The following is a 12,024-nucleotide window of genomic DNA, read 5'->3' on the forward strand; positions in this document are numbered from 1 at the left end:
TTATCCTTTAAAGACTTGATTCTCCCCACACTTAGTTAGCTGTGGTATCGAAATTGTGATTAACTTCATTGTCGATTTCCATTGGACTATCTATGTAATGTTTAACTCTGTGACCATTAACCTTAAATTCAATCCCATTTGAATTTATTAATTCTATCGTTCCGTATGGAAAAACTCTTTTGACTATGAATGGTCCAGACCATCTTGATTTCAATTTTCCAGGAAATAGCTTGAATCGTGAATTGAAAAGAAGAACTTTGTCTCCTTCTTTGAATTCTTTTGAACTTCTGATTCTTTTATCATGCCATTTCTTTGTTCTTTCCTTATATATCAACGAATTTTCGTATGCTTCTTGTCTTAATTCTTCTAATTCGTTTAATTGACTTAACCGTAGACGTCCAGCTTCATGTAAATCAAGATTACATGTCTTCAAAGCCCAAAATGCTTTGTGTTCAATTTCTACTGGAAGATGACATGCTTTTCCATAAACAAGTCTAAAAGGTGTGGTTCCAATTGGAGTTTTGTAGGCTGTTCTAAAAGCCCAGAGTGCATCTTCCAATTTAATGGACCATTCCTTCAGATTTGATCCTACGGTTTTTTCTAGAATACGTTTTAAAGCTCGGTTGGTATTTTTAACTTGTCCACTTGTTTGTGGATGATAAGCAGTGGAGATTTTATGAGTTACTCCATATCTTTTGAGAACTTTCTTAAGTTGATTATTACAGAAATGAGTACCCCGATCACTTATTAAAGCTTTCGGTGTTCCAAACCTTGCAAAAAGACGTTTTAAAAAGTTGACTACAACTCGTGCATCGTTAGTTGGGAGAGCTTGTGCTTTCGCCCATTTAGATACATAATCAATGGCTACGAGAATATAGAGATTATTATGAGATTTTGGAAATGGACCCATAAAGTCAATACCCCAAATGTCAAATACTTCACATACTTGAATGACATTTTGTGGCATTTCATCACGTTGACTTATTTTTCCGGCTCTTTGACAAGCATCACAGGATTTGCAAAGAAGGTGTGCGTCTTTGTAAATTGTAGGCCAATAGAATCCAGCATCATAAACTTTTCTTGCTGTTAGTTGAGGCCCATAGTGCCCTCCTGTTGGTCCTGTGTGACAATGGTTTAAAATTTTACTAGCTTCATCTTCAAATACACATCGGCGTATTATTCCATCGGGAAAACTTTTAAACAAATGTGGATCTTCCCAGAAATAGTGTTTTATATCACTGAAGAATTTCTTTCGTTTTTGGTACGATAATCCTTTTTCAAGGAATTCACATACTAAGTAGTTTGCATAGTCTGCAAACCATGGAATTTCATTATAATCTATCTTCAATAGATATTCATCAGGAAAGTTGTCTTGTATGGCCGATTCATTTAGAACTTCTAATTCGGGATTTTCAAGACGAGAAAGATGATCAGCGGCGAGATTTTCTGCTCCTCTTTTATCTTGGATTTCAATATCGAACTCTTGTAAGAGTAAGATCCAACGGATTAATCTTGGTTTGGCATCTTGTTTCGAAAATAGGTATCTAAGAGCAGAATGGTCGGTATAGACCACCGTTTTTGCTATAACGAGATATGAACGAAATTTGTCAAAAGCAAAGACAATAGCAAGGAGTTCTTTTTCAGTAGTTGTATAGTTCATTTGTGCTCCTTGTAACATCTTACTAGCATAATATATAGGTTGAAATCGTTTTTCAATCCTTTGTCCTAAAACGGCTCCCATTGCAAAATCACTTGCATCGCACATTAGTTCAAACGGTAGATTCCAATTTGGTGTTATCATGATCGGCGCATTAGTGAGTTTCTCTTTAAGAATATTAAAAGATTTGATGCATTCATCTGAAAAGATGAATGGAGCATCTTTTTCTAGGAGTTTATTCATAGGAGTGGCAATTTTAGAAAAATCTTTTATGAAACGTCGGTAAAAACTGGCATGACCTAGAAAACTCCTAACTCCTCTAACATTGGTGGGATGTGGAAGTTTAGCAATTACATCTACTTTAGCTCTATCCACTTCAATTCCTTCTTTTGAAATTTTATGTCCAAGAACGATGCCTTCTTTAACCATGAAATGGCATTTCTCCCAATTAAGAACTAGATTTGATTGTTCGCATCTAATCAGCATTCGTTCAAGATTAGCTAGACATGTTTCAAAAGTATCACCGAATACTGAAAAGTCATCCATGAAAACTTCCATGCATTCTTCTATCATGTCGTGAAAAATTGCCATCATACACCTTTGAAAGGTTGCAGGGGCGTTGCAAAGTCCAAATGGCATGCGTTTGTAAGCAAAAGTACCATAAGGGCACGTGAACGTGGTTTTCTCTTGATCTTCGGGTGCTATTGGAATTTGAAAATATCCGGAAAATATATCAAGAAAACAATAATAACTATTTCCGGCTAATCTTTCCAACATTTGATCAATAAAAGGTAAGGGAAAGTGATCTTTTCTGGTGGCGTCATTTAATTTTCTATAATCAATACATACACGCCATCCTGTTACAGTCCTAGTAGGAATAAGCTCATTTTTTTCATTTGTAATGACTGTCATGCCACCCTTCTTAGGCACGCATTGAACTGGGCTTACCCATGGACTATCAGAAATTGGATAAATTAAACCTGCATCTAGCAGTTTAATTATTTCTTTTTTAACAACATCTTGCATATTCGGATTTAGTCTTCGTTGGCGTTGCACATATGTTTTATGACCTTCTTCCATAAGGATTTTATGTGTGCAATACGAAGGACTTATTCCTTTAATATCATGAATCTTCCATGCAATGGCTGGTTTATGAGCTTTCAACACAGAAATGAGTTGTGATTTCTCATTTTCAGTAAGAGAAGACGATATTATTACAGGTAATTCAGATTCACCATGTAAATAAGCGTATTCCAAATGGTTTGGAAGTGGCTTTAATTCTAATGTCGGTGGTTCTTCTATCGATGATTTATATCGATATCTGTCTTCTTCTTTTAGCATTTGAATTTCTTCTGTTGTTAGTTCATATCCATTAGCTATTAGTGTAGCTAACATTTCAGCTTCATCAATTGGTTCATTACCTTCTCGTAAAGAACATTCTCCCGTTCCTTGTAATTCTGAAAATTCTTCTAACAATTCTGCATGTGAATCTATAGTTTGAATATAATAACATGTATCATCTACAGATTGCGGTTGTTGCATTGCTCTATCAACTGAAAAGGTAACACTCTCATCCTCTATACTTAGGGTCAGTTTCTTACCAAACACGTCTATCATTGCTTTAGCCGTGTTTAAGAATGGTCTTCCTAATATGAGAGGAACTTGAGAATCTTCTTCCATGTCCAGAACAACAAAATCTACTGGAAATACTAAAGTACCAACTTTAACTAGCATGTTCTCCATTATCCCTCTAGGATATTTTATTGATCGTTCGGCTAGTTGTATGCTTATTCTTGTTGGTTTCAATTCTCCAAGGTCTAGATTAGCGTATAGTGAATACGGCATTAAATTTATACTAGCACCTAAGTCTGCCAATGCTTCTATTGAACTAAGACTACCCAGAAAACATGGAATTGTGAAACTTCCTGGATCAGATAATTTTTCTGGTATCTTATTCAACAGCACTGCTGAACAATTAGCATTCATAGTAACGGCCGAGAGTTCTTCCATTTTCTTTCTATTTGTGATTAGATCTTTCAAGAATTTAGCATATCTAGGCATTCCTGAAATCACATTAATGAAAGGAAGATTTACATTTATCTGTTTAAACATATCCAAGAATTTGAATTGCTCGGCTTCAAGTTTCTCTTTCTTCATTTTACTCGGGTAAGGAAGTGGTGGTTGGTATGGTTTAACATAAGGTTTATCCTTAGCTGTGTTATCTTCATTAACCTTTTCAACTAACGGTTCTTTTTCCTTATCTTGATCAGGTTGTGGTTCTTGTGGAGTAGGAATAGCTTCATCAGAAGTTACAGGTATTTCAGGTGGTTTAAGTATTGTACCACTTCTTGTGGTAATGGCTTTAGCTGTTTCATTTCGGGGGTTAGCATTCGTATCACTAGGTAAACTTCCCGGTTTTCTTTCACCTATTAACCTTGCTAGGTTACTTACTTCTTGTTCCAAGTTTTGAATAGAAGCTTGTTGATTTCTAAATGCTTGAGCATTTTGTTCATTAGTTTGTTTTTGAGATGTGAAAAACTGCGTTTGAGTTTCAACTAGCTTCGTCATCATATCTTCTAAATTTGGCTTTTTATCATCGATTTGTGGTGGTTTGTTTTGAAAATTAGGTCTTTGCTGATTGTAAGTATTATTGGATACTTGTTCATTGCTAGGACCTTGTTGGTTGTTGTATGGAACATTTCTGTTATAATTCTAGTTTTGATTGTAGATCGGTCTTGGCGGTTGATAATTATTTTGATAATTATTTCCAGGCCTTTGGTTTATGTATGAAATATTCTCTCTTTATTCCATTGTTAATTCAATACTGAGACAATCTTTTGTCAAATGTGGTCCTCCACACTGCTCACAACTAATTCGTATTGAGTGAATATCCTTAGTCATCTTTTCCATTCGTCTCTCGACAGCATCTATCTTTGTGGAAATGGAATCTAAGTCATGGCTAGAATCTGCTCTAGCTGCTTTAGATGATCTAACGATATCTTTTTCTTGGTGCCACTCATGTGAGTGGGAAGCAGTGTTATCAATAATTTTGTAAGCATCAGTTTCGGTTTTCTTCATAATGGAACCACCAGCTGCAATATCTATGTCTTTCCTTGTAGTGATGCCGCATCCTTGGTAGAATATTTGTACTATTTGACAGGTATCTAAACCATATTGCGGACATCCTCTTAATAACTTTCCAAATCTTGTCCACGCCTCATATAGAGTTTCATTTGGCTTCTGTGTGAACGTAACAATTTCTCCTTGAAGTCTTACGGCTTTAGATGCCGGAAAGAATTGTTTAAGAAATTTTTCAACTAAAACGTCCCATGTATCAATCGCCCCTTCAGGTAACGATTCCAACCAATCTTTGGCTTCTCCCTTTAAAGTCCAGGGAAATAACATGAGATATATCTGTTCATCCTCAACTTCTCTTATTTTAAATAGAATGCAGATCCTATTAAAGGTACGAAGATGTTCATTTGGATCTTCCTTCGGCGCACCACTAAATTGGCATTGATTAGTCACCATATGTAGAATTTGTCCTTTGATTTCATAATCTGGCGCATTAATGTCTGGATGAGTAATTGCGTGACCTTGGCCAGTGCATTTAGCTCTCATTCGGTCTTCCATACTTAAAGGTTCTAGATTTTCCATGATTGAATTTGTTGAGTCCGAATCACTGGAGGATTCTGATTTAATGGTTCGTTCCTCAACAATCTCTATTTGAATGATTGGTGGTTCCGGAGAAAAAATTAATGGTTCAGGATCTATGAATTGTCCCTGAATATTATCCGGATTCTCAATTGTGAGGTCGGGTTCAAAAAATGGATTATCGGAAATTTGAATTGGAGTACTTGGTCGACTGGATGACGATTCTAAAGGAAAATCAACGGCGGTAATATTTGCTAGATGTCTTGATCTAGTTACAGGTGGTGAACGTACAAAAGGTGGTGAACGTCTTGCTCGGTGCATTCACTGAATATCCTATTAGTTTTTAAAAGGAAAGAAAAAATTATATAAGTTATCCAATTAATAGACTTTTCTGATTTTGCCCACGTTTCGAATAGCCAAAAGATGCAGCAGAGGGGCAGGATTCGTTTGGTCTCATTATAATTGAGGACTGTTTGGCTCCAATAACCCGGTCCACGTACAAATCCAACTATTACTACGAACCAGAAAATTTTGATGTCTATCAATTTAACCACTTAAAATAAATTTTCGTAATTTTAAGAAATTTAGATAAGAAGTAGAATAAAAATCTATGTCCTAAAACTAGAATAGCGAGAAATAAGAAAGAAAAAGAGTGCGTCGAAAAAGAAAAGGGTTGAAAAATACGAAAGAAAAAAAAATTGACTTATAGAACTTAAAAACACTCGATTAACCCAACCTTATTACTACCACTAACTTAAAATTATAATCGCAAATTGAGATTACTAATTGGAATGATAATTGATACATAGGTAAAAGGCGTCTAAAAATATTAAAGCTTACAGGAAAAACTATATCCCAAATGGCAATATCTTAAAAAGGTACTAAAACTTAAAAAGGTGTCGCAAAATTCTAAAGCACCTATATCTTAGTCTAAAGAAAAAGCACTTAAGGGATTTTACGGCAAAGCCTAAAAATCTAGAAGTAAAAATAACTATGGCAAAAACTATGTTTAAAACTAAAAACTAAAAGTTGTAAAAAGTACAATTTTTATAAAAATATTATTTTTATATTATTTATCTATTAAGAGTGTTAATTTTATAATTTATTTAAATTAATTAAACTAAATATACAAATTAAATAAATAAACTAAACTTAATTAATTAAAAATTAAAACCTAATTAGGGTTTTTAATTAATAATAATAATAATAATAATTACGTAATTAATGCGAAATTAGGGTTCTGTGTAACCCGTGTCAGACGGCTCCGCGAGTTGCGGTATTCCAGGCAACAAACTCCGCGAGTCGCGGGGATCGAAATTTCAGATGACAGGCTGTTTCGTTTCAGTTTTTCGACGTAATTATTTTTTTTTCTGTTTTTAATTTAATTAATATATTTATATAATTTAAATAAAAATTATCTTAAAAAACTAAAATAGAAATAAAATACTTTATAATTTTATAAATAAAAATCTTAAAACTAGATTTATATATATATTTTTTTTTCGGTTTTTTTTATGTTTTAATAAAAAAAATATTTAAATAAAACTTATAATTTTTTTATAAAATAAAAATAAAGAAACTTTATAAAACTTAAATATTTAACAAACTCTTAAAAATATTTATATTTTTGTTTTTCTTTTTTATATTTTTGAATATTTAAAACGTATTTTTACAAAAGCGTATTTTTTTATATTAGCAAACTAAAAATAAATTTTTTTTTCTTCTTTTTATTAGCGTTGCGCTTTCGGCGTTTAAGTTCCCCGGCAGCGGCGCCAAAAATACTTGATGTTATGTGAGGTGTATATAAAATAGCTTATATTTTACAAGGAAATACTATTAAATATGATACAATTTTACACAAGATATTTATTTATTTATAGAATGGATATACTTAAACCTTGCTACAACAGTTATAGGCAGTGTACCTAATCGTACAGTAGTGTAGTTTTTAGTAAGTCCGGTTCGTTCCACAGGGAATCTTTTTCACAAAGCTTAACGCTATATTAGTTTAAATTTATAAAAATACAAATATATATATATATAAGTAATATTATTATTATAAAGGGGGGTTTTACCGTTTAATGACCGGTTTGTCTATTTTAAAAACTTTAGTCGCAGTTAAAACCAAATGTAAAATATTAAAAATAAATAAAAGACTTAATTTAAAGCGTAAAGTAAATAACGATAATGAAATTACGATAAATAAAAGTGCGATAATTAAAAAGTACGATAATTAAAAGTGCAATTAAATATAATAACAATAAATAAAAGTGCGATAATTAGAAGTGCAATTAAATATAAAATAAAGGAAATTAAATATGAAATAAAAGAATTATGCTTATTTAAACTTCCGTAATCATGATGTTTGACGTGTTGATTTTAGTTTTATACCCATGGGTTAATTGTCCTTTGTCCTGGATTATTTAATATGTCCGTCTGGTTTTTGTCCATAACAGTCCATCAGTCATAAATATAAAGTGCGAGTGTCCTCGTCAAATTATCCTTATACCCGAAGTCAAATATTCCAACTAATTGGGGACTTAAACTGTAACAAGATTTTAATACTTTGTTTAATAATTACACCAGGATGTCGACTGAGTGTAACCCAAGGTTTTAATACTTTGTTATCAATTATGCCAAGTGTCCTTGTACATAATTTCACCCCTGTTTTAATAATTCTAGTGGCTATTAATCCATTCCCGTGTCCGGTTAAATGAACGATTATTCGTACATATAAATATCCCGCCCATCGTGTCCGATTGAGTGTATATGGTTATTTATAGGGACGTCCAATTGTAAATCTTTATATTAAAATTAACAAACTATCATTTAGTTAAACAAATATAAAGCCCATTAATAGCCCATAGTCTAATTTTCACAAGTGTCGTTCTTTTGTCCAAACCCCAATTATGGTACAAAGCCCAATTACCCAATTTTAGTAATTAGCCTAACATCATGATTACTTCATTTTAAATAAGCATAATAATAACTTAGCTACGAGACATTAAATTAAAAAGGTTGAACATAACTTACAATGATTAAAAATAACGTAGCGTTACACGGACAGAATTTCGACTTACACCCTTACAACATTCGCTAACATACCCTTATTATTAGAATTCAAAATTAAAATTAAAATTAAAATATAAATTATATATATTTACGTATACATATATAGAGAGAGATTGAATTTTTTTTGGATATTTTTGCGATCAAACTGCGTTTGCTTTTATAGGGATTTGAGTCCAGGTGAGCTCCGCGAGTCGCGGCCTTTTCCCTCTTTGAACTCCGCAAGTCGCGGAGTTCGATTTTACAGCTCACACCATTTTGGAGCCTTTCTTGCCGACGGATTATTATATAAATATAATATATATATATATATATAATTTATATAATTAATTATATATTATATTATATTTATATACATAGTTAACTTGTAATTTTTAGTCCGTTGCGTCGAGCGTTGAGAGTTGACTCTGGTCCCGGTTCCGGATTTTCGAACGTCTTTGCGAATAATTTAATATCTTGTACTTTGCGTTTTGAATCTTGTACTCTTGTAATTTCGAGACGTTTCTTATCAATAATTGGAACCTCTTTGATTGTATTTTGTACTTTTGAGCTTTTTGGTCGTTTGCGTCTTCAATTCGTCGAATCTGTCTTTTGTCTTCACCTTTTATTATTTAAACGAATATCACTTTTAAATAGAACAATTGCAACTAAAAGCTTGTCTTTCTTGAGGAATAATGCTATGAAATATATGTTCGTTTTTAGCATTATCATATACGGAAGCATTTAAATCACCACCGAAGTGTTAAGGTGAGTGGAATAATTATATATGCATGTATATGATTTATTTGCTTGTGGGGTATGGGTTAAAGTTCGATGTTGACGATACCATACCCTAGAGTATATTGTGTTGTTGATGAGGGTTTAAAGTTCGTTGTTGACGATACCTCATACGTATGGAATTAAAGTTCGATGTTGACGATGCCATACGATTATTGTAGTGACATTGATGAGGGTTTAAAGTTCGTTGTTGACGATACCTCATATGTGGGTTTAAAGTTCGGTGTTGACGATACCACATTATTATAGGCGAATGGGATTTAAGTTCGATGTTGACGATACCATTCATTGGGCTAGCCTTGAGATCTTGAGTACTATGGATGTTGTGAACATCATCGTTATACTTGTGTTTTAGCATATTGTATTGTTGTGTTATATGCTATTGTTATACTAGTCTTGTTATCGTGGTACTTAGCGTTATACATGTGAAGGGTATGCTAATTATGTAACTAGTATGTATGCGGATTTGGTAAGTGTTTGCAAGTAAGTAGGTTATATATATATATGTATGTATAATTGTTGCACTCACTAAGCCTTGCTTACCCTCTCGTTGTTTACCATTTTATAGGTTCCGGCTTGGACAAGGGTAAGGGCATACGTTTGGACTAGTGGTCTCCCGCTTATGTTGTCGGGGGGTGCTTTTGGTGTTAGCTTTTTGAAGTTGGCCTAACGTTTTGGGTAGTTTAGCCCCAAACCATGCTCGAGTGTCGTTTGGATTATAAACTATCATTTGTAGTGGGTCAAACTTGTATTAAACTTAATTAATGGCCTTCGTGCCTTTTGTAAACATTTAAATTATTGTACGTTTAAATGGAACTTGTGGAATGGCTTACATATTTAATTGGCGCATAAATGTGTATTATTATTTAAAAAAAATTTATCATATGAAATACGGGTTGGGTTGTTTAAAGTTGGGTGGTCAAATGTCTATATGAAACCTATTTCTATTAATCAAGTCTTAACAAGTTTGATTGTTTAACATGTTGGAAACACTTAATCATGTAAATAACAATTTCATTTAATATATATAAACATGGAAAAGTTCGGGTTACTACATAAGGTACTCATACGCGATTGTAAGACACTCACACGTCTGATAAGGTTCTCACGCGCGGATCAAGGACACTCGCGCACAGATGTAAGGTACACACGCATTACGGGTTTCAAGCGCCTAAAACTCGATTTTAACATGTTTTGGCCAATCTAATAGTGCAAAAACATCACAAAACTTGTATATGAACTATTTTTAACATTAAACATGCAATATATTGCGTTCATAAAGTTACAAAAAAACTCTTAAAACCCACATATAAACCTATCAAAATAAAACATTTATACTCTGTATTTGATTATGAAAAGTAGCGAGATTAAGTCACGAAATCACTAGCTTGAAACTCATAGATTCAGTTTTGAAGATTGAGGGCAATAAGGTGACTCTAGGGTTAAAAGTTTCTAAAATTAGAAACTGAATGGGGTGCAATGTATATAAACAAATATGGGTTTCTTCATCAAGAGAAAACCAACTCCTCATTTCACATGGGTATTTTACCCATTATCTAAAACACAACGCTCACGTTAAGCGCCCCTAACAGAGCCCAATTCAAACAAACGCATAAGTTAGTGACCCTTGTCACAAGTAGTTAACAAATTATAAACACATAATTTAGTATTTCACTAATATTATAAATTTAATATAAAATAAAGGTAAAAATATAATTTACCACTAATTCCAAAAACGAGGTTGTAACACTTTTAAGTATATTAGATGTGATCAATTTCAAGATACAAGAACGATCAATATAATTCCGTATTAGTACATGAACTAACGTATATGATTTGTAAAGTCACATATTATCGAACTTGGAAGATGAATGCAAGAAGAATTCTTGAGAAAATATTTCAATGATAAGAGAAATTTTTTAGAAAAATGATTAATAGTTTAATCAATAAATATGCGTTTTTGATCCATTAATTATGTTTAAAGTTGGTAAAATATTAGTTATTTTATAACTCAATATCCACCAATTAAAATAGGTGAAATTAATACCTCCTTTTGACTTTCTTTATTTTTCTTTTTAATTTTTATTCTCACTTAACTATATAAATGATATTTGTTTAATGTTTATTTAAATTATATAATTTATTTAGTGTCCTAATTCGCATTTTTAAATTTTAAGATTATTAAAATTATTTATGACATCGCCTAGATTAATGTGGAAATGACATGTGGCAAATTAATGTTAAATAGAGGGTTAAACATTGGTTAGATGACATCATCATAGTTGCAATTTAATAGATAGTATAGATAGATATTGATAGATTAAAAATTTTTGTAGAAAGATAATTATTAACTAATCATTTCAATTAAAGACTAAGATTAAAAGTTGAAAAATTATCTATGGGTAGGATATTGCTACTTATGATTTTTTAGAGAACGATTACATTATAATGGTTTTCTTTTTCGAATTACTAGTTCATAAAATTTATGTGCTTAATTGTTAAAAATGTATTTCAACTATGAATACTTCAGCACTGAATGTTGAGTCATTCAACATCATGTGTCATTCAGAGGTAAGAAACAAACGTGTGTCATTCAGAGTTCATAAAGAAATACGTCTAATGATGAATATTTCAACATTCAATGTTAAAACATTCAATTAAAATGTCAAACGCACCCTAAGTATAACCGTATCCATATGATGGTAGCAATAAAACAACTCTTGAGCATCATTGTCTTCCTGTCAAAATTGTAATTGCTTATGAAGTTGCCACTACGATTTGAAGCTAAAAACACCAAGCACGAACAAATTTTTATGCCGGCAACTATTTGAAGATAGATAGTACGGAGTATCATCCAATTCAGATTT

This window comes from Rutidosis leptorrhynchoides, chromosome 2 (genome assembly GCF_046630445.1).
Source record: "Rutidosis leptorrhynchoides isolate AG116_Rl617_1_P2 chromosome 2, CSIRO_AGI_Rlap_v1, whole genome shotgun sequence".
Lineage (NCBI taxonomy): Eukaryota > Viridiplantae > Streptophyta > Magnoliopsida > Asterales > Asteraceae > Rutidosis > Rutidosis leptorrhynchoides.